Source organism: Phalacrocorax aristotelis, chromosome 6 (assembly GCF_949628215.1).
Source record: "Phalacrocorax aristotelis chromosome 6, bGulAri2.1, whole genome shotgun sequence".
In the NCBI taxonomy this organism is placed as follows: domain Eukaryota; kingdom Metazoa; phylum Chordata; class Aves; order Suliformes; family Phalacrocoracidae; genus Phalacrocorax; species Phalacrocorax aristotelis.
The window spans coordinates 43,328,609-43,352,454 of NC_134281.1; the positions used below are offsets into that span (position 1 = coordinate 43,328,609).

At 42.4% G+C, this 23,846-nt stretch overlaps 1 protein-coding gene across 12 annotated transcripts in view; it reads right to left on the bottom strand.

Annotated features, from left to right (window-relative positions):
- The window catches only part of FGGY (FGGY carbohydrate kinase domain containing), a 327,922-nt gene that overhangs the window by 145,205 nt on the left and 158,871 nt on the right, over positions 1 to 23,846 (bottom strand). For 3 of the 12 annotated variants that reach the window (XM_075097464.1, XM_075097457.1, XM_075097459.1), the window contains one exon: positions 8,321 to 8,402. The gene's annotated coding sequence lies outside the window, so the exon portion shown is untranslated. Of the gene's footprint in view, positions 1 to 1,550; positions 1,700 to 8,320; positions 8,403 to 23,846 lie in introns of those variants that run through there. The other 9 variants (XM_075097463.1, XM_075097462.1, XM_075097460.1 and 6 more) reach the window with 4 other exon arrangements.

Sequence of the window (23,846 nt, forward strand, 5' to 3'; positions counted from 1 at the left end):
AACATTTAAAGACACTTTAAAATTTCAATATGTTTTTGCACTACATTTAGAAAAAAGTTAATTTCAATAAATTAACTTGGTAATAAATTGAGACTAATAAATTGGTCTTCAAGGATGAGGGAGGGAATACATGAGGATGAAAAACGAGGAGACCACCTTCACAGTAGAGTGTCTATTACTTTCTAAGAACCTCAGAGATGAGAGAGCTCTCTCCTCTCCTTCCCTAACATTTATTTCTTAATTATTCTCCAGAGAAAAGGCACTGATGCTATATTTATTAAACCAGCTAACAAGTCCCAGGCACCTCAGTAGAGGAAAAATCTGCAAGGTCACCAGTGCAGAGCACATCACTAGCAAGGAACATGGCCATTATGGGGAGGTCTGGAGCAGAGCACAAGTAAACTCCACCAAGTTATTGGGGTGGGCTCCAAGCCAGCCCACAAGCTTTATGAGAATGCAGGAGCAACTGCCACGTGAAGGAGACAGTGCTGTGAAGGCGCGAGAAAGCGAAGCTGCAAGAGGAGGAAGGAGGCAGCAGTGGAAGCAAGCAGTGAGAGGTCACCAGTACCAGCAATATCTGCGCCACAGATAAAAGACTAGAAACTACCAACTTGAGTAAGGGCAAGAAATACATTGAAGGAAATCTCCCAGGGATCTGGAGGATTAAGCAAGTATGTAAGTGATGTGTGTGTCCCATCTGCCTCTCAGGTCACCTGAGCGCTGCCATTTACAGCTCAGGGGAAGACAGCAGGGAAAATGGTGACTCCTACACCACCGGCTGCGGGAGGAGGTACTGGAAGGAAGCAACGTGCCTACACCAGCTCTGTGAAACCTCAAGTGCCTCCCCAGGCGCTGCACACCCCCTGTGCTGCCTGGAGCCTGTCAACGCAAAGGGACTGTGAAAAAGGGCAGACCCATTCTCATTAAATGTAGATGTTATATATAGACTGCGCTGTTGAGAAACATCAGTAAAAGCAAACTTGGGGAAGCCAGGCAGGGAGACGAGAATGTAAATCCTATAATGCTCCACCAGCTACGTGAAAACCAGGCTCCGAAACTGATTTGGAGCAATTTAATTGCACAGCCAACGCACGCCCTGGGCAAGCCGCACGCGGCCTGGGGGGGGCAGCGAGAGGGGCTCCCTGGGGAAAACGCCGGAGAGGAGTGTTACACACGGGCATCACAGGTTTTTTTAATTAAAAAATCACCACTGCGAACGCGATAGAGTTTCTCAGCCAGTAGCACCTCATCAACAGGGAAGTTTTCTGAATGTCACTGCGTTCTCCTCCCAGCGCGGAGCTCCGGAGAGGGGAAGGGGCTAGGCTGGGCTGGGCTGGGCGCCCGCCTGGGCCTAACAGGGCAGAGCAGAGCGGGCCGGGCCGGGCCGCTGGCGTTAACGACCCCAACGGCCACTGAGGGAGCGCGCGGGGCGGAGGGAGCGCGCTCCCCTCAGGGGCGGCGCCCGCCTCGCCCGGCCTGGCCCAGCCCAGGGGCAGCCCGCCCGGCCGCGGCTAGTCGCCACCGGGGCTTGGCGAGCGTCAGTCACTTACTTGTCCAAACTGAAACACTACACTGGCTGCGCAGGGAGAGGGCTACAGAAACCGCGCTCTTCCTGACAGGGCACCTTCCTGACGGCCGGGCGCTGCCGGGAAGGCCGCCGCGCTGCCCCCGCGCCTGCGCTGCCGTCCCCCGCCGGGGCGGGGAAGGGGAGGCGGGAACCGCCTGGCCTCCCCCGGTCGCCTTTGAAGGCCGCGCCGGCCGGTGCCGGCATCTGGTTTGCATTTGGGGGCCCGCGTGTGGAGCTCGCCCCGAGCGCTGTGAAAGGGATCTGCTGTGTGTTAGGCGTAGCTGTCAAGCTGCGCAGCCCTGGAAAGCCGAGCGTGCACTGTGCCCTGTCAGGAATTCAACTGATACGAGTATTTTTTGCCTCGCAAAGGGAATTGTATTTCTCCTTTATTTAAAGGCGAATAAAATAGAAACAAGGAGGGGGTTTGGCTCTTTATGTTAAAGGGGTTGTTGCTAAATCGTATTTCTCAGCCGTGGCCCTGTTGCCCTACAAGGCTGCAGAAACACTGGGGGTTGCAGAAGCATTTAGCACGTAAGCGGTGCAAGAAGCCACACTGAGAGCCAGGGGAAGAATAAATACAGGGAAGCAAGCCGAATTGTATGACTGGACTGAGGACATCCCCCCCCACCTTGATCCATAAATATATAAGTGCTTCTTAAATAAATAAAACAGGACTGCAAGCCGTGAGTTGGGTTTTCTGCACGGGATTACTCTGTTCGAGAGTTTTACCAGAAAAATTTGGAAAATTCCTGATGTGAGGAATAAACCCTGAGTTTATTTAAGCTTTGCTTAAAATGGAGGACAACGCAGTAGGATTCCCTCAAATGCATCCACTGAAAAGGGGGACAGGCCAGCAGTGGCTGCACACTCCAGCGGTGGGTAGGACCAGACCCCACCACGTCCCTCCACAACCCAGGCAGGGAGGGACGGGTGGAAACCCTCACATTCCCAAGATGTCCAAATACCTCTGAAGAGGCCCCTGGGAGCCACCAGGGATTTTTCCCGTTATCCCCCAAATATTCTACAGCAGGAAATCTTGTAGCAAAAAGCTTTCTTGCAACATTTCCAGAGTTTTCCCACTGTGGCCCAGGCAGAAATACTGCAGGAACAACCTTGCTCAGGGAAAGATGAGTGTTGTCTCGTGGTTAGAGCACAGGGTTCGTGGTCAGGAGCTGTGGGTTCTCATTCCAGCATTGCCACTGAATCATTTGGAGAGCTTCGCTAGTCACTTTGTATTAGAACCAGTTAGTAATTTTCCGTTGGAATGATTTTCTGATGGAAAACACTACTTCTACAAAACTGAAATCTTCTGGGTGAAAATTGACCTTCTGTTGGGAATACCTTACTTCTAGGCGGGGTAGGAAAGGATATTAAACCCAAACTGAAGTATTTGGAGTTTTCTTGCATTAGTCCAAATGTTTTGCTTTGAAAAGATAGATTTTTTTAAAAATACCACCCTCCTGACTGTAATCCCAAGTCAGCTCATTGCGCGGTGGGAGTGTGTGCTCTCACACTCCCCTTTGCTCCCCAGGAGGTCTGCACCTCCTGTAGTGGGATGCAAATTTCTCTCTTCTGAGACACGTACATCCCGATCTGAGTCAGACCAGTCCAGGCAAGCAGGCACCTGGCCCATGAGAACAAATCGTAGCGTTAAGGCTACTGCTCTGACCGAGGACGTGCACCACGGAGAGAAAGTATGGAGTTCAGAGGCAGAAATAAGCTGTTTCGTCTTAGTTCGGTGACCCAAAACAAAGTACTGTGACTGTGGATGTACCAAATTGTTTTGTTCAACTGAAAAGCAGTAAAATGAAGCCCAGAGAAATGGACCTGAGTGTGCTTCTACTGTCTCTGACAATCAAATGCTATAAACCTTTCCCTACACATGCTGAGCTCCAGTTTGTAGTTCTTGCTCTTTACCCTCCCAACTATCCCCCATCTTCGGTGTTGTGTTCCAGAATCCTATTCCTCTCTTGATTAAAAACAAATTTCAGTATTTCTGTCCTCCATATATTCCCAGATTGCTGACACTCACTTTTAATATAAATGATACTTCTTCTCCTCCCACAGTGTATTTGTAGACACCATTTAAATACCTTCTTAATTTTTGTTTTGCTAAATTAAACATTAACCATTTACATTTTCATAACAGCAAGTTTTGCATTATCTAATAAGCTTTCTCTGCACTTGTTTCAGTCAGAATTCAGCTATTCTGAACACGAGTAATCACAGCCCAACATAATGCGTAATGTTCAAAACAATGTCTTCTAGTGACTTGTACAGTAGCAATGATAATTCCCTATGCACCCTTTCAGTTACAGGCAGGAATCCATTTTGCCTTTTTTACACCTATATCACATTACTACCTCAATTTATCCAGGTCTTTCTGCTCCAATAAATAGCAAGAAAAAAAAAAGTTAATCTCTCTGTACATGCAGACAAATGTATTAACTTTTCCTTAATACATTTTTCCATTTCATTACACGTCTCTAGCACTCACGTGGTTTCTTTCCAAGGGAGTGACAAATGAAGATATTTTCAAGAACAGTTACAAGATCTCCGTCCTCCAAAATCAAAGTCCTGAAAATGCTTTTTTATTTAATGAAAAAAATCAGTTTAAATTATCACATATTCCCAAGACCACGTGAGGTTTAATTCATTACTCCTTTGAAATATTCTGAAAGCTGAGGGTTAAGAGGTGTTATATTAGTGCAAAATAATGATGATTAATTTGTGTTTCATATCAAATGCAGGAAGAGTAGTTATGTGTGCAGTGAATCCTCTATAATTTAAAAATCTTTCTATAAATTTGAAAAGATCTTGTACATGCATGTATCTTAAATGGAACACAAGACCACTTTTTTCTGTTTAGAGTGTGGCCGTTGTAGTTTTGCTTCAGACATTACTGCTTCAGATAACCTCCCTCTTTTTCCAAGATTCTGGACAGATTCACCAAAAATACACCCTTTTGCCTTTGCATTACAGAGTAACTAATGAAAATTCCATTTTAAATGTGCTTTCTGTGAGACAGGAACGTTCTTTTTTTCATTATTAACAAAAGCCCATATTTCAAGCTGTAGGGATACAGCTTAAGGTAGCGTAAATCAGCATTGCTCTGAGATGGCCTGCAGTCCTCTCAACCAGCACTGCAGAACAATTTAGTGGTTTTAGATGACAGTTGGCATGTTTGAAATATTCTCTTCTGCAGAACTAGACTAGATGTGACACTTGCTGGAGAAGAAATCTTGCATAAATCTGTCTAAGAAGACTCACTTAATCATATTACTTCACTAGCAGTGGTAACCTTTGGAGGCCAAAGTCCAGACAGGTTGAGAAATGGAACATGAGTACATAAAGGTGACAATTCCATTAACTGCAATCAAAGAGAGAGGTGAATGGTGAGATAAAGACAAATGACTTATTCTATAAAGAAAAGAAAATATGTGTGTGAAGGGGAAAGAGACAGAATGAACATTTTCCAACCTTGTCAAGGAAATGAAGATCCAGTCCCACTCCATTGAGATCAACATAAAAACGTCTCTCTGCCTCCCTGGGTGCAAGCTCTGGCCCAGTATCCCAGCCTGCTGCTAAATGTTAGTGCGAACCGTGCACATGCAGACAAGTAGGACGCCCCAGTAAAAAAACATATGCAGAATGTCTTGCTGAAGTGCCTACCATAACAGTGCTGGAAATGCAAATACTGGGCCTAGCTTTGCAGTCAACAGGGCATTCTGCAAAAATAAGTAAGTGGAAAAATTGTTGGCATTTCTGAATCCAGTAACTCAGGATTCTCAAAACTACCAGACAAGATCTTTCAGTCAGTGGGGTGTACTTCAACCCCAGAGGCTGAACAGAAACAGCTTTGGGACTTTCTTTTGGGCCCCAAATCAGAAAGAGTGGGTACGTATCGGTAACTGAAACTACCACCACAGGGGGAAAAACAAGAGTTCTTACCCAGGTTCAGTGCCAAACTTCAGCACAGATAAAAGAGAGATTGTCGGGATGTATCCTCACCCAGTATCCTTCAGTGAGGCCAAGGACACCATAAGTAGCATCGCTAAGACAACCTCACATTACCTAAAGTTTTTTTAGAGGAGGTGGAAGCTTAGGGGCTAGCTGTGCTGGCTACTGGGCTGCTTTGCAACCCTGGAAATAAAGCCACAAAGGGTTCTAATCTATTACCTCTCAAATCTTTCCAAATTTAAGATAAAGAGGAAATTAATAATATAAAATCTATCTATATATGCAATCTCCTCCTCTTTTGAAATTTTCCCGCTTAGGTGTGGTGTTTTCAAGAATTTCTATGCAGAAAACCTCATCTAAAACCAATCCATGTACCAAAACAAAATGAGCAGATAAGCAAATTGTTTTACTTACAGAAGCAGAAATGTGTCTTGGAGCATTAAAAACCTCCACTTACTTAGGTAGTGATTAGCATAACAATGGAGGGGAAGAAAAGATTTTTTAAAGGGTCATGTAACATGTGCTTGCTTAGGCAGCTCAAACAAGCACCTGAGGGTGGTTTTCAACCTCATTTTTAAGAAGCAGTATAACACTGGCATAGGAAATAGAAGCTGGGGAATACTCTGGATTAAATGCTTACTGAGTCATTAGACTAGGACTATTCATTCAAAGGGGGAAATAGGGAAGTAAAAACCAACTGAATACTATGCAGCAACAAGAAGGGATTTTTGAGTGTACAATAGGAAAAAAAGGAAATTTCCTTTGGGGGACTTTTTCTGTTTTTAACAGAGATGTTAAGTTACTGTTAGATACTAGAGCAGCCAAAAAGGGAAATCCCTGTTTTGCAGAGCTCTAAATATAGCTAGAAAAATAATTCATATTTTATCGATTTGTGACCCATTTCCTTACGTTTTAGGTAGCTCACCTCTTAATACAAAAGTCAGAAGCCGACACAAACAAGCATACAATATTTCAGGCTCCAGCAAAATTCCAGTGTCTTGCCCAGGGCCTGTTCCTGCCTGCCCTCTTGGCTGGCTACCAATATCCTTTATTCTCAGGGGAGTCAGCCTTCCAAAAAACCGCTTGGCACTTGAGTTGGGGCGGCTCTGTTTTCCTAACGTTCACGGCAGGCAGGATGTTTTCTGACTCTGGTACCCAACAGTTGAGCATTCCAGACAGCACGGGGATTTTTCTTTCCAAACCGCACTGCCAATGGCATAAGAATAAGTGAAGTTCTGTGACACCGTGTGATCCTGGTGGGAAAATAGGATGGCTTTGCTGCCATACAGCAATACACAAAGAAAACGCGCGTGACTCTTGCCACCTTTATAAACTCTCCTTCTGTGATGTGAATGCTGAAAAAATTCTGGCTTAAAGTCATGTTTCCATCAACTGGCTCCCCTCTGGGAAGACTGCCAGAGCTCCACAGATTAGGTTAAGGAGAAGACCGCCCCCCTCCCCAAACGCTTGGCCAGAAAAGAAGCCCAGTGCTGCAGTGGAGCAGAGGGGGTGCTCCATAGTCCTTGCGCACATTGTTGCTGTACCCATCCATGTTGCAGCATGTGGAAAGGCTCTGTTCGCTCCCCAGAACAGATTCACTCTGTGAACACACAGTACAGATACCCCTGCAACTTTTGCATATCCCTTTAACACTCCTTAAATATTAGAAGTATAACTTTATCATTAACATTTATGTTCAAGTAATTCCTGAGGCCACTGATGTCAGGGCCAACTACAGCTGTGCAGCCTTTGCCTTGTGGAACAGAAACTGCATAGGGGCGGGCAGGCAGGTTAAAACTCACAGACGGGACTGGACTCCTCACTGACCGGGAGCAGACATACTGCCCTGCTCTGTCTGGGAGGCAGATTTGCCAGAGACATCTTTCATCATAACGCTGTGCCAAAATCCAGATGTGCAAAATCGTGAAATCACAATCTGTTGAGCTGGAAATGAATTTCACAAGCCAAGCTGTGAAAATCTGCTGAGCTCCTTAAATTTCACAATACCTGACATCTCGTGAAAAATAACTAACAGAGGCTAAATATTTTTCTGCAACATCCTTTCAAGACTTTTTCCATAGAATATGACCAGCTTACATGAAGCAGTTTGTTACAGTGGTGACACATCATACAGCGGTGCCAAAATCCAGTCATCATGGAGAAGGGTTGAAGAGGGCTTAACCACACTTCAAAAAGCATGTCCTCTTGCCATGACTGGGACTTTCTACAAAAGGCAGATCCTATTTTGCCCTTTAAATTCAGAAACTAGCGAACACAGTCATGGGAGGCAAAGTACCATCAGCATCTGTTAATTCGTAAAAAATGTAATCGTGTGTTCTCCAAGGGTAAGATTGTTAACTGGAATCTGGGCTTCCCAGTTTATAAACAACATGCAGCCTTTCTCCTAAACTCATTGCAAAATGTACAAATGATGCTCTAAAGCCAGCACTGTAATCTCTTAAAATCTTAACTTCAACAGGGGTTCATTCAAGTACATAAAAAGAAGTTTGTGGGATCGTTTAGCCACCTGGAAATCATACACAAATAAACCAAACAGCTCTAGAAACAGGGATAAAATCACCATATATGTAGCTAGTTCCTATAGCAGTTAGGTTTTCATGCTCTGTATACAACCCAAAACAAATTGTCTGCTTATAATTAAAATATGATACTGTTTCCAAAAGTCTTGCCTCTAGGGAGATAATTTTATAACACAGGGCAGATTCAGCCCTGGTGTAGTATTTCTGATTTTCATGGAATTACACCATTGAAGAATTTTGCCCAACATCTTACCCACACTGATGCACTTCAACTTTTAAGGGACAGTTACAGGGTTTCCTTCTAAGTCAGGCCAAGTTTCTGGAACAAGGAAAGTCTGTAAAAGAAACCGTTGGAGGAATGGTTTAGTCTGGCATTTAGGAATATTCACATATTAGAAAATGTCACAGGATTTATTTTGTATGACTTACATGTTAGAATGTCTTGGGTTTTTTCCTTTCCTTACCAACACATTGCCAGTCAGTGGTCACAGCAAAACAGTATAAAACCAAAGAAATGTAATGAAATGATTACATACAGCTGTGAGTAGAAAGGCATTTGTGGATCCAGTTAATTCTGCTTCATCGTATAAATCTATTTTCCAAACTTTATGCATTGTCTGAGCTTGTAATATATGATTAACAGAATGTCTGCACCACTCGGAACTCTGGAGAAAAATGTAAGATGTTAAATCTCCAGCATTTTAGGTAACTTTAAATATTTTGGCCATGACTGATCTCACATAGTGCTTTGCAGTTATGCTTTGTGTGACAGATCGAAATCAGAATGTACACACTGATGCTCTCACTGATGCTGAAAACTTCTGACTTTTGTGAAGAATCAGAGAAAAAGGGCTAAACCACTTCCCTCCTCCTGGAGCTAACCTGGTCTTTCATAGATCATGGGCCAGAAAACAGGGGTCTCCCCAGCTCACCCTGCCAGTGCCACAGGTACAGGGCGCCATGACATGGAGTAGGTTGCAAACCGTGGAAATGTGATGCTGTCAGAGGTCTGGGGGAGACTTTTCCATTCCCTCTGCAGTTGTCTGAGCTGCCCAAACAGCATGAAGCAGACGCCTTGGTTCATAGTTAAGACTTCTTGGGAAAATCAACACTGTTTCAAAACCATATCAGAACCAAAACTATGGGAAGATTAACCAAGCTTGATCCCAGGATTAACCGTCTTGAACCAAGCTTGGGTCGAGAAGGAAGAAGGATGCAATAGCTTTTGACAGCAGCGAACCAGTAAATGAGGTACCCAGCGTCCAGCTCTCTTACAAGTCAGAATAGTCAGTGCATCACATCAAAAACTCCTTTAGACTATTAACATAATATTAGAAACAACATGGAAAAAGACCGTAATCATAATAGAACCATCAAAGGTACGTTTTAAATTTACTAGTTGCGTTCTTACACTAATCTAACAATCATAAAGCCTTACTATCAATCAAATGGAGCAAATGCTACAGGTAAAATAAAACATATATAGTAACCTGTGTACAAAAGTTAAAAACCTTTTGGCACAGAAGACAGCTGCAATTCAGAGTTCCATCCAGTGTTAAGCACCAGCACAAGCAGCAGAAGAAAACTGCCTTAAGCATTCTTTAAAATCACATTCTGGTTGCTAACCTTTGCATTTTAGAGTTTGTCTTTCTGAAGCAATGATAAAACTATCACAGCTTTAATCAACTCTTTGAATCATTGACCAGTCTGAAAAACTGAAAGTGAAATAAAAAGCAAGACACAACACAAATTAGAAATACTCTACATTTTTGCCATTTCTGTCAGGCACAGATAGAAAATGTTATAAATCAGATAAAAAATTGAGGAAAGAAATTGAGGTAACTGCACTCTTATTTTAGGTTGGTTTATGTCTGATCATTTCAAAAGTAGGAGGGGTATGAGACTGGGTACGTAACTCCACCCTCTCCAAGAATTGCTGGGATCATTGTTAATGAGCGTGATCCGAACACCAGAACAGTTTCCTTACCTAAGTATGCTGTAATCATGGAAATATCATGGGATGTTTTAACTGACATCTCGTCCCCATCATCATGACATACACTGGAAAGTCATCATCTTAGGAGATACAGGACTGGAAAAAATTAGCATGGCAGATCATTATCCCATGGCCTGCAAACCTTTCAGTGGAATCCTGGCCACCGAGGGTCAGCAGCTAAGAAACAAGCCCATGTGCAGGGCACAACTCCACCATGACGAGCACGCCTACCTGCTCAAGCTGTGTGTGGTTGCTGAGAGCACAGGGGCCTGTACAGCACCCCCTAAGCTGGTGACAGGGTTTGGAGGGAGGGAGGCCACGGGGTTCCACCACCTCTATACCTGCTCTCTTTTGCTGCCTTCGAAGGGGATGATGCTTTAACTCTGTTCACTCCTTCACTTGTGCATTCTACTGCTGTAACTCAAATTTCACCCCAAAAAAATCTTAAGGTAAGCTCTGAAGAACTGGGAGGAGGGAGAAGCCTTCACTGAATGAAGCAAGTTTTCCAGAATCTCATCCTTTTTGACCACCTATTACATTCATTCTGATTGGCTAGTGCTGTGCTTCAAGTTTACTCAGGGTTTTTCCCCTTATTTTATTGCTTTTAAATTAACTGGGAGTGGAAAGTTTCATCTAAAGCTATTTTGTATGCTTTTTCTGCCTTAACAAAAAATGCCATCCAAGAATTATTTACTCAGCACCAAGCTGAGTGTCACCTTGATATGGGAGGAAAAATATCTGTTAGAGTTCCTTTGTTATAGTATGTTAGTGAAGGGAAAGAAATCACAGACAGAGCTGTGGCCGTGACTGTTTATCATCCTTTGAGAATATATATGTTCTAAGTCAGCTCACTGGTACTTGCATCACTGAGTTTCTAATGTTGTTCAAAACTGACACCAATACCATGATCTGAATAACTTAAAATTTTGATCCAAGAGTAATGTCCCTCTTTGAAAGCAAGACCTCTCAATTAAGACTTCAGCTGCTCCATCCTGAGCTAAAGGACTATTTTTTCCAAGCTGCTGCCTGTATTGGGCCTGAAACCAAACTGAATGAATGCAAAGGAGGAAGCCCAATGTGCAGCAGTTAAAATATATGGAGGCTTTTGGGTTTTTGGAACATCAAACCTTTCAGAGTACAAAATATTTGCCATTTGGTATTGCAAGAATTTCCCTTCCCACTGGAAGGTTAATTTATCATAGAGGAATACATTGCTCTCAGACAATATCACAGGCTGGTCATGTTCTTGCTACATTAACTTATTCTCAGCCAGAAGAAAATGAGTGTCACTTGTGGTGAGGGTTGCCTTTGTGAGACTGGTCTCATATCATACTCCTATTTAAGGGAATCAATCCAGAGGTTGAGGGTAAGGCTAAGGCTCACAGTGCTATTTTTGGCCTTTCAATCACAGCCTTTTTAAGGTAATAGGTATTTTAGCAGCAGCCTATAATGTTATATTCCTTTGTAACCTGTTGTCATGCTTTATTCCCTAGAACTTTGCACAGAGCCTATGACCACGGAGGCTTACTGGCTGCAACCCCTCCCAGCACAGCTTCCAGCAGTACATCCCAGCCATTTGCAGCTTGTTTAGCATGCAAAAACCCACACTGTTCTCCGGGTTGAGTAATGATGTTCTTATTAATTACACCCACTCAGTGTCCTTAATATTGGGTAACAGGAAACCAGGGGATGAAACAAGCTATTACTTTTGGTTTCTAAGGTCCTGAATCTGTAAGCTCTAGTTCTGTGGGGGTACCTGCTCTTTGACAACACTTCCCATATTGTGTTTCAGCCAGGAAGATGGATGTACCTTAGTTAAAGTGAGTCATCCACTGAACCTAGGCCAAACTTTGAAGCAAATCTGGGCCAGTTTACCGCCTCAGGAGGAAACCTGGTTTTTGCATGAATTAGATGTGAAAATAAGCAGAGCCTGACTGACATCTTCTCTGAATTCCAACTGTAAGGGTAAAACCCCGTGGGCATGAGCCTCAGGCATGACAAAAACGAGGAGGGGAAAATGAGGCTTCCTGCCTCCCCTCCAAGAGCCAGAGACACACGTTACTCAGAACTTAGGGTAAATTGTTAATTATTTATGCGCTAATTAAGTAGTGTTTATAGAACGTCTTACATATGTAAATTGCTGTAAATATGCTTACATTTTTTCCTGCAGTCTCCAATTAAACAAACTTTCATTTTAGAGCAAAACAATTCCATACCAACTTGTTGCACCAGTTTTTTAGCCAGGCAGCTTTTTAGCTAATGGTCCCAGCTCAAACTGCACTATTGTATTTCTCTACCGAAATTTCTCTGCAGGTTTGTAGTTGTTTTAATGCCATCACAGATCACATTCTTTTAATGATAATTTGATCTTGCATTGCAGGACCCAGATGTACATTAGGAGGTCACAACCTTTCCATTTATCTCCTAAAGTAACTATTTTTTCCCCAAGTTCCATCAGGTTAAAACAGTTAGCAATTTTTCTCCTTGAAGTGTCCCTTCAGCTTGGCCAAGATATATAATAGATCAGTGTAGCTACAAATGCATTACAACATTAGTCATCAATTAGTTTTAAACCATCGCTGTAATATATCATTTATCTAGCTTGCTGTAGCACTATTGTGAACATTTAATTTTTTAAAGGCATCTTGATTTTTTAACCTGACGGCTGCATCCCCCTTTTGTCTCCTATACAGACGTCTCCTTAAGGAACAATAAAAATTAGATTTGTTTGACCTGCACTCAGGGTTCGTTTAAGCGAGATGGATTTTAATTGCTCTGCCTAGTCTACCAGACAGCTTTTATGTAATATTCCAGACATTTACGCACTGTCTTTCCCTTGCTGTAAGCAGGTGTGTGTGCCCACAACTGCCTGTAAAGCAGCTCTTACAATTCATTTCACGTCTCTGAGAATCCTCTGGGAAATTGCTTATGCTGAGATATCACTGGCATCAAATTAAGGACTCCGGTCATTACCACTTCTTTCCTCCTAATACCATTTTCTTTTGTCTTTAAGATTCAACTTTTTGTGTGGCTAATTCTAAAAGGACTTTGCTGAGGACTGTGTTCCTTGTGCTTGGGTTGTCATCATACAACGCAGATGACTCACCTCTGCATATTCGGGCAGTGAGAATGCATACAGAGCATTACCTGTCTCTCCCAAAATCCACATTGTCCTTCTACCATTTGCAATACATTTGACTTAGATTTATGATTTGAAAAGGTTTGGAGTATGAGACAACTAAGACTGAGAGAGGCATGTCTATGCCCCAAACACTCAGTATCTTGAAGGCTCTCTAACTTCAATTAGTAAGTCACGCGAGCAAGTTATCACAGCATTGACTCAGAGCCCGAAACACCCTGACTTCTCTGCCAGTTTGGAGTACAGGCAAAATGAGCTCACATTTGCCCACGATTAACCTTATTTGCTCCAGCTGCTCCAACAGGGAGAGCAGAACCTCATGCGGAGAGTTCTCTCCCTGCTGACTCTCCCCTTCCACGGGTGATACAATCTGAAGATGAGGTCCTCTATTTTTCCTCTTCTTCCCATTCCTAAAAAGGAATATTTGGCTGTCCTGTGAATTACCAAATCAGCACAAAAAAATGGGCCTCCTAAGCAGTTATTCGTGCCTACAGCTGGTTCTGGTCTACTCTCTGTTGGACACACACATGTACTTAATTCCCATTTGTGCTGGATGCCTATTAAAAGAACAAATCTGCAAGTGAGGAGGGTCTCTTCTACCATGTCAATGGAAGTGAAATACGTAAATCTCCTGCACGTTGAGGGTGAATGTGTGCTTAAAATGCTTGGGAGAACAGCTGTGAAAAAGAATAAGTGGTTTGTATTATGCTGCAAAGTGTCACCAATCCAACATGCTAAGCTGATCCTCATGTAGTACATTGTGCTTGCTCCATGCTTGCATTATACTGCCTACTGCTTCTATGTGTGAGTAATTCAAAATGCACAGCGTCTCAGACAGCATGGAAAAAGGGACAAACCTGGCTTCTTCCCTCCAGTATAACCAGCATGGTTCACAGCAGCAAGGGACCACTGGAGTGGAAAAAACAATTCTAGTTAGGGGTCCGTGCAGTGAGTGGAGGTGGAGAACATGGTGAGCCACAGAGAGAGCTGTGGAGGAGCAGGGGAAACTGCCTCTCTTTCCCAGTCTGGGAAGCCATAAGAGGGATTGGAATAATCTTCCTCGGTGCCACTGGTTTTCTCCCCTTTTATCTGCCAGTGGTGAATCCCAGTCACTCGGGAGACATCCTGGAGTGAGACTAGTGTATGAGGATAGATGAGTCACAAAACATTTAAACAGTATTAAGGGTTCTGTAGGAGACTGTGGAAGTGCCGTTTCCTTTTCTTAAAGCTGAGCAGAATTGCACACTTGACCAAAACCCACAGTACATCTTCAAAGCGCAAAGGACAACCGCACAGCTCAAGGCATTTGTCTTCCACCCGCCCTGTTGGAGCCAGCACCCAAGCCCCATGATAAATTGCATGTATAGTTTCCTTCTGGACAAGAGAGAGAAGCAGCAGGACATCTTAGATATTAATTATGGCATCAATGGAAGAAATTCAGATGCTACAGTGAGAGAAGCTTTAAAAGACTTTTACATGATATAGAAACTATGAATACAGCAGTGACATCAGGAAAGAGAGGGGAGGTCCAATGCACTTACTTAGCATATGGACACTTAATTCTTAATTTCATATTCTGGGTTTTTTTTTTCCCTAAGGCTTGTATCTCCATCAGTAACACACACTAATATGTTTTGCCTCCCTGAGAGAAGCACTGAAAATCAGAACCCATTTATGTAGTACCAAACAAAATCAGAAATAAAAGCGGGCTTCCACACTGGAATACAGATTTCTAAACCTCTGAGGGCCAGATGCAGCAGAGCTGGAACGCTCAATAACTGTAATGTGCACTGAGGAGTCACATTTGTTCAAGAAAAGTCACGTTACTTATATTAATTGGATATGTCCAGCTCATCCAGAGTCCACTTAAGCCTTGGCAAACCTCTAGCTCCAAGGCATAATGAAAGTATTAATATAGATATTCCTTTATTATGCCATTTACATAACGACTCCCACCTTTGCAGCCTAATACTTATTCTTTGGAACACAGTGAACTATTGACTCATATCTGGACTGGGATGCCAAAACCTCCTAAATTTAGAGATGTTTGGAACAAGAGAGTTTGGTTCAGGCCCATCCACAACGGCAAACTAAACACAAGTCATCATCTGTGCGAGCGACATTTTCAGCATGTCCAGGGCCTGGCGTGAGCTGACATTCTTTCTCCCAGCAAGATTTACAGAATTTGTGCATTAAAAAGTATTGAGGTAAACCATGGTCTGAGGGCCAAGTGCATAAATTAGACCTGTCCCCTCCCTTCAGTAAATTACATATATACATGCTGTAGGTTGGCTAACTATGCTTTTGGCAACTCGAACAAGTCTTTGTGAGTGCATGTTAACAGAAGGGGAGTTTGTGTCATACTCATGCATTTACATTTTCTTTTCTAAGACTTTGGTGCAAGGAATATGTTGTACATCACTTTTTCCCTCCATTCATATCAGGTACTAGATTAAACAGACAGGAAAAAAATGTAATATTGAAAGTGTTGGCACATATTGCACTTTCTCAGCAGAAACTGTGTCACTTGTACATCAGTTTGGTTCAAATTACGTACGTCAATTTAAGGTCAGCAAGAAGTGCCAGATAAGCATCCTCAGAGACTGAGGTCCCCTCCTCATTCACAGAACAAGTCCAGATCAAGAAATGTCAATTAGAGCTTCATGCACAATGCTATTTCCTTAGAAGACTGTTGTACTTCTTCAGGCCAGGCAAGTGCTCACCTGTTCCTTGAGCCCTCTGCTTATATGGCAAAACAAAATGACCAGCTGGCATGCCTATAAGGGGACTGACACTATCAAACTGCTTCTTTAAACACTGTCAAGATTTTTATGAGCTGCATATTTGCAGTAGTCCATGTACCTGTGAAATAACTGAATCACTGTCTTCCGTGTGTCAAAATTATGCCATTTCTGGGCTGTCCCATCTTCCTCCCACAAATCTACCACATTTTAGGTAGAGTGTATGGCCTAAAAACCCAAATACATGCTGCATCTCTGACTGGCTTTTGGTGACTTGTAAAAAAGTAATACAGTGAACACCACTAGGAAACCCACACATTACTGCAAAGTTTGCACTCCAGGCTTTCAGCCTTTCAAACTTCATTGTCTATGTGAAGCTTTTCTCCATGATCTGAAGAAGCAGTAGAATTATTTTTAATTGAAGGCAGAAAGCCTCACATAATTAGATGATAAGAGAGCTAGGGCTTTCTGAAAAATGGAAAACATGGAATGATTGTGGTTTAGGTCACAAAGGAACTAAATATTGTGCATATGTCTTCTCCTGAATCTCCAGCAAATTCATCCTCTTGGCACGCATCTCACTCAGTCCAAGCCCTTCTCTTGCAAAATTCCTTGGTACCCCATCTTCCAGGCTGCCCGATACCTCTGCTTCCCCTCAACTTCTTTCCAGAAGGTGTTTCCACAGATCCATGGCATTCCAGCACTGTGGCATTCCTTAGTGTCCCTTTGAGCAACTAAAGGATGTCTTACTTTGCACAGTAAGTTCAGGCTCTTCCCACCATGTCTTCAGCCCCTCCCAATGTCTCCTGTGCAGGGTAAGAGAGATGAACAGCAGAAACAGTTGCAGGAGTATCTGGATAGAGGGTCAGAGCTCAGTTCCTTCCCTTAAATCCCTTGTGCTCACCTCTTAGCAAGCGGAACTGTTGTTCCGGAAATGAGATCCAGAAATTATTTAATTCCAGAAATGAAAGGTGCAGGAAAGGTTTCCCTCCTTCCAGTTCTTTCTAAAATTGTATCCAGGAAAACAAACTGATTGTTAGGGGAAGAAATCTTGCATGTCTCCCAGAGTGTTCTGTCCCATCCTTTTGGCATTGCATGTTCAGCCCTGGCTTGGAAATGGCCACTGGATAGGAGGTGGATTTACCTGAAGAGGGAAAGAAAGTGATGACAGATAAAGTGGGCTGTCAGTTCCCTGTTAGCATGTGACAGGAGGAGATGGTGCATTGCTTGGTGAACCCTCTCTCCATACCTCCAGAGCACCCAGCCCTGCTACTCTCTGCTGTTCTGGCCCTCCAAGCAGCAGAACCCAGCCAGCAGGCTGCGGGGACAAAGCTGACAGTGCCTTACGGATGAGTCTGGTGCTTTGGTGTTGATAGGAGACCAGTCCCAGAGCACCAGCACTGCTTACAGCAGTTCCCTCCTTGGCCTTGCCCTCCTGTTTCCTCCCGTGCCTCATCTACAGAAAGAGATCTGCTTCTTCACAGTCCCTTTCTGCCTCTGCAGTTAGGACTACACTTCATTATCAGCCCCCAAAACACAAGCCTGAATGCAATTCCCAGACACATGGGTCTGGAGATGCTTTCCAATGTACACTGCACTTTAAAAGAAATGCTTTCTCTTATGCCACTCCCTCCTATTCCCAATAACAGAACAGCCTGGTAGCAACTACAGCAAACTCACAGTTGGAAATATAACAGTAGGGAAGTATTCAGTGTTCACAGTAAATCTCCTTTACTATGATTTAGCAGAAATGTAGCTGGCATGGCCTGAATATATATTAAAAAAGAGGTCTTCTGAGCATAGTGCAGAAACTGCTGCTACAAAGTTATGCAAATTCCAGAACTTCTGTTTCTGTAAATAAAAATTTTCCAGGGGAGAACATACAGAGGAGACAATCATGTGCTCCAGCCTGAACAGGAATCAAGAAATTCAGGGTCTAGTCCGAGCTCCACTCACAGACAGGTACTTTGGCTCACTGGGCTTCTGCTTTCCATCATAAGACCAAAACAATGATAATAAAAATCACAATGAAAGCAATTGAAAAATATTTTCATAATTATTTAGCAATGTGTTTGCATGCTTTGCATGTTAAACAAGGGATTGTTCCTCAACCCACAATCTCAGGACGGATAGGGAAGTAGAAAGTGTGTAGGAGAACAGGAACCAAGCCTAATACACGTAGAAGTAAATTCAGTTCCGTAGAAAAACAAGCTGAAATGTGTATTTCAGAGAGGCTAAATACACAAAGACTCAGACCCTGGTTGAAAAAGTCAGGGAGTTCATACCGGGAACATAGGCGGACTGGGCTGGAAATACTGGTAGAGCTGAAGGTGGTATCGTGACAGGTGTACAAATGATGACGGTGATGAATATGTTTTCGGTTTGGACAGTGATGAAGCATGAGTCCTGCTGACTAAGGGTGAAACACCCCAGACAGTGACTGTTAGATTCTGCTGCTCCAGGGCAAGACGTATTGGACTGCATCTAAACCAAGGCAAGACTGCCTCGGAAATAACGCAACCTCTCCGAGTGTTATCTGCGGATCTCGGCTACTTCCAAAGCAGTGCTCAGAGCCAAGCACCTGCCTGAAGAAGATATTGCTCCACAAGTCTTTGATATGGCACATTTACCAGCAGGTTCAACCAGTAATTCAGTGAAACATGCATTCAAGTCAACAGGACAAACCCATGTGGGAATAACTGTGAGTCACATCGTTGCAGGAGTGGCGGCACCCCTGCCCTGAGCCAAGCCCATCCCTGAGCTGTGACCTTGGCATCCAGTGAGGGTCTGCCACAGATCAAGTTCTCCATCTGAAACATCAAGCCCTGCCTCATCTGGGACAAATTTACTGCTTTGATCTTTAGACCCCACTTTATGTGGACATGCCAGATGAGGTTTCTTAAACAGTCAGACATCTATGGAGACAGAAATATCAACAGGAATCAATGCAGAGATATGTCACCTAGGCAAATTTAACTTACTATGTCCCATTTCTGCTTCGGTAACTTTCAGCTGAGGCTGGTTGTATGATTTGCTGAACTAAATTAGGGAAAGGCTGATTTAAGAACAAAAAAATGGAGCTGAAGAGGAGCTGGGGTTTTCATACTCAATGAAGTAAAACGATAATCACCTATCAAGAGAAAAATATGCGATAGGTGCCTCTGGCAGTAAAATCCTGAAAAGCATCATGAGCTACAGGTTACAAAAAAAAAGAGACAAAGACATAAAGAAGAACAGATTAGCCCAGCCATGGGAGAACAGCAAGAAAAGCAGCTGGTTCAGATATTCATATTGACAAAACTCCGGCCGGCTACTAAACATACCCTTCCCACCCAGAAAAAAATTTGGGCTTGAAGGGAGCATAAACATCCCTTTTTATTCTATACATTAATTGCCCATTCTGCTTGGTGTCCAAATCCCAGAACATTAACATCAGAATTCAAATATGATGTGGTCCGAATCATCTGAAAGTAGCTACACCCTTTGCCCCACAGTACACTCCTTAGGGTTCATGTGGGGAGAAGCATGATTTGCCATGTGGAAAATACCAGTCAAAATAAAATATTTTTGTCTTATGTTAAGAGTTATTCACGGTTTCCCACTGGTGTTTGCCATAAAACCTAGAAAAAGTGAGGTTGTTTAAGCACTGTTTAGCTTCAGAGACTGTGAATGGATGTCCATCCCGTTTTACTGCAGTCTGGTGTAGTCTTTCTTGATGCCACACGCGCATTTAGCCGCCTACAAATGCCATAGATGTTTTTAGTAAAAGTGGAAGGTTGTGCTACCAAAGGAGAACATGAGCCAAAGACGTTCTATTATCCATATCCTATTAAAAGTCAGACAGACCTCTTACCTCAGTGCTATAATGTGACCAGAAACTTAATTGAAAATATACAAAAGAGGTTATTAATAAAGACATGAAGCCATAATAAATTTAATACAGCTCACAGAAGGACTTTTGCTAGAAAGAGAAGGTTGGTTAGATAGATAGATAGATAGATAGATAGATAGATAGATAGATAGATAGATAGATAGATAGATAGATAGATAGATAGATAGGCAGGCCTTTAATTAACGTGTATTGCCGGGTTAAATGTAAATTTTCCAAGCAAGCATGAAGATAGAAAATTGGTAATTGCTTCCAATTTATATTATAAAAATCAGTCATATTCATTTTACTTCCTATGACAGCCTTACTCAATTCTAAGGTTCATTCACTTAATTGGAAAGGAGAATTTTTGAGTAAAAACATAAGGAATTGAAGAAAGAGACGGACAGATTGCAAGAATTGAACGAACTGCACTTTAAATGAAATCATTAAAACTCCTCATCCAAGATTCTCAGTAGATTTATGTTTGCTCTCCTCAGGGGATATTTATTATCAAAGCTGAGTAGGAAAAGATTGGAAATTATATCAGAAAAAAGTCTCTGATGGTCTTCCTGAAAATTGAATCTGAAGAACTCCATGTTTCTATTACTACCGTAATTTTTCCATGTCTCAAAATTAGTGTAGATTAGAAACTCAAATATTTCTGTCACTGAGACCTCTTGCAACGATGGTATAACTTGGTCAAGTGTAACCAAAAGGTACACATGCGTATAAACTAAATTTGCTTCAAACACATGCTTGTCTTTTACTTGTTCATAACAGAGAGTTACAGGAGGGAGTATGTTCAGAGAAAGCATTGCTGTAAGTATTCATACAACTCTCCTTGCATACAGCAGCCTCAGAAAAAAAGCCGTACTAAAGCGATGACTCCGTGGGTTTGGGAGTTATCCAGTTAGTGATAAGGAAACAATACGTGGTGGCTTAAGAGCCAAATGACAAGCAGTAATGATAAGAGCTAACATTTAAAATAGTCCTGGAGGATAAAAGTAATTCACAAGACTAAATATCAAAATCACTTGTTGACTACTACTGAATGGCAAATCTACATCTCTTTTGCAGGTAAATTGCCTTAAAAAAGAAGATTAAGTTCTGAGGGGGATTGTTCAGTTTTCCAGTCTGAATATTCACACAGCTTCAGTGATATCTAGATAACTGCCTGCTCCCCTTCCCCTGACAAAGACCAACACAGGACAGCTGTTTCCATATTTACTGTTACAGGATAAGAGATAATTCTGTAATTGTAATCAGCCAAGGTACACTGAATTTTAACCTCCCAATTCATAACTCAAAATAAGTGCATCACGAATCCATTCCTGGCATGGGCAGGTAGGTTCTGCTACAGACAAATGTATCAGCAGCACTATACCCAAGTCTTTCTGGGATCCATTTAAGCAACCCCTTGAAAAGGTTCCATAGCAGAAAGAGGACCATAAAAGTGGGGAAAGCTGAGGCAAAGACAACAGTACATAGCACAGAGCTAAATCTTTCCATGTCAGAAGTCAAATGATGTTAAAGACATTACTCTACCGATGGTTTTGGTCTACGTCTCTGGTTTCTGGAGGGAAGTGACAAGGTATATTACTCCATCAATGGATATGAAAAGAAGGTTAAAACATCCTGATGCTAATCATTCAGAAAATATAAAATAGTCATGTAAATTGAAAGTATTTAATACTTTCAATTTTCAAAGTGATGAGTAAGCCTTCACTAATTAAGCAGCAAGGTTAGAGTAATTAAAAGCTCAGATCCTAGGTTGCTAATAGGAACAGAATAATAAATTGAATGAATTAACTTTAAACAATTCAAGACTAAAAGAAAACGCCAAAACATTCCTACATTTACATGAAAGGAGTGAGATCTCAATATGTCAAGGACAATAAAGCTAGCAACAATAAATTTTTATCTGTCAGCAGGACGGGAAGACAGAGCTCCAAAAAGCCCAGGGAGGATTAGGGAGAACAGTATGCAATTTACAGTGAAACAGAGACAAAGCTGGGAACATAACTATAAAGTGCTTAAGAAAATCTCTAAATCCATTGGTATAAAATCATTTACAATGACTTTTCAATTTTGTGGCCGGCCTCGCTATCAGGAGAGTTCTGTCATTTATGAGAGTGGGAGCAGTATCAGGTCTTACAGTGCGTAAGTTAAAAATCTTTAGTGAGGTTCGAAGTTATTTCATCAGATGCACTTATGGTGATTTGCTTAAGAAAGATGCAGCTAATAGCTACTACTAGGCCTTAGTTGTGAATACAGAAAAAAGTTAAAGCAAAGTAAGATACAGTGTGAAACTGAAGCGTTTCAGCTGCTCAGTAGGGAGTCAGGCAATCAGAGTTCAGTGATACCTAATAATAGCAGCAAGGCTTTCCCCATCCTTTGCTTCTGCCCCTGTGCTATGCTTGCCACCCATTCATGTGGCAAGACAACCGTTTGTGGAACTACACTGAGAACCCAAGTAAAAAAAAATCCAAATGAAAATCAAGGGGTTTGCCTCTTTTCTTAGCCCCGATTACTTCCATGATCTAATTTCAAGCGTGCCTCCACACACAGTTGGACTGGCACCAAGAGGAGACAGTAACCTGCAGCATGAGGGCAGAAATGAACTTCCAAGAGTAGAAGGAACTTCTTAAAGTGGCTTTATTGCTTTGCTTTTGTTTTCAGTAAACATAAAATAAGCCACCTTCAGGAAAAGAGAAGTAAGCTAACTTCTACTTTCCAAGGGTAAAAGCAAGCATCCAGGCAGTTATCACAGATTTGCTGAAATGTTGTGTGTTCACACCCCACCTTACTCTTCTCACTAACTCTGGGAGGGACAGAGCAAGCACATTAATTTGGCACTAAAAATCAGTTCTGATAAAACTCCACATTTGCTAAGAATTAAGCCCTAAAAAGAACTTCTCTGGTATCTGAAATAGAGTAAGATGTGAAAGGCTGGCAAAAACTGAGGAAATACAATGGAAACTCCCTTTGCTTTCAGTAATTACAGGGTCTAGATGAAGCGTAAGAAGGAGGGAAAGGGACTGTGTTATTTCATGGAAAAAATATCCAGGGTTCTTGCCCAGAGGGACAGACCCAGCCATTCTTAACTGGAAGTACCTCCTGTCCCACTCTGTACCAGTTTCTGCTTCTGCCAACAAAATAAGAGTTCTTAAATTACATCTCTATTGTGCAGAGGTTCTGAGAGGATGCAGCATATGCAGCATACATAGAAAAATGTAGCTGTTACGATCAGCTTCCTCACTCCCTCTTCTGCATATGACACCTCGTTTACTTAATCCTTTTGCTTGTTCATGTGCTCTGAAACAACCATGAAGCTTTGCATCTCAGTGCTCAGCCAGACACAAGGAGGTAGTGCCCACCCATCTGGTCCAGTCAACACCTCTCAACATCCTTGACTTACCTCTTGTCCTGCGACCTCTGTGGCTTTATGCCTTTTCATTTGAATCTTCAGTTTTTAAACTCCTACTTTTTTCCATGTGCAGAGTCTTTACTAGTATGGGGTGGCACTTTCTTCTCTAAAGCCCTCTGAAAAGCACCTTTCCGTCATGAAGCAAAAGTCACCCAATTAGCCAATATGCTGCATTCCTTTTTAGAGAGGGATGAACTCATTCCTCTCTTAAGTAGTTCCATAAACACTGGGACAAAAGAGACCTACTTCTCACTTCGCCTTTACCATGTGGACTCTGATATGGGGGTTGTTCTTGCATTTCCCTCATAAGGGACATTAAAGAGACCTCTTATCCTTTAATTGGCCAGTTATTTGCACAAAATCTCAGTCAAATTTGGTTAATATCAGCCAAAACCATCAAGGACTAACAGACTGCCACATACATACAGCTGGTGAGTCTTGTCTCCTGAGAAAACTTGGCTAAAATAATCCTAGCAGCACATAACTTTTTCCAAGGACAGTCTTTGTGAGCAAAGATATGATGTTGAAATATCTTTCTAACCATGCAGGTATCACTCCGTCTTACACATTCTTTTTCAAGAAAGCTGAGCATAATACCTAAAGCA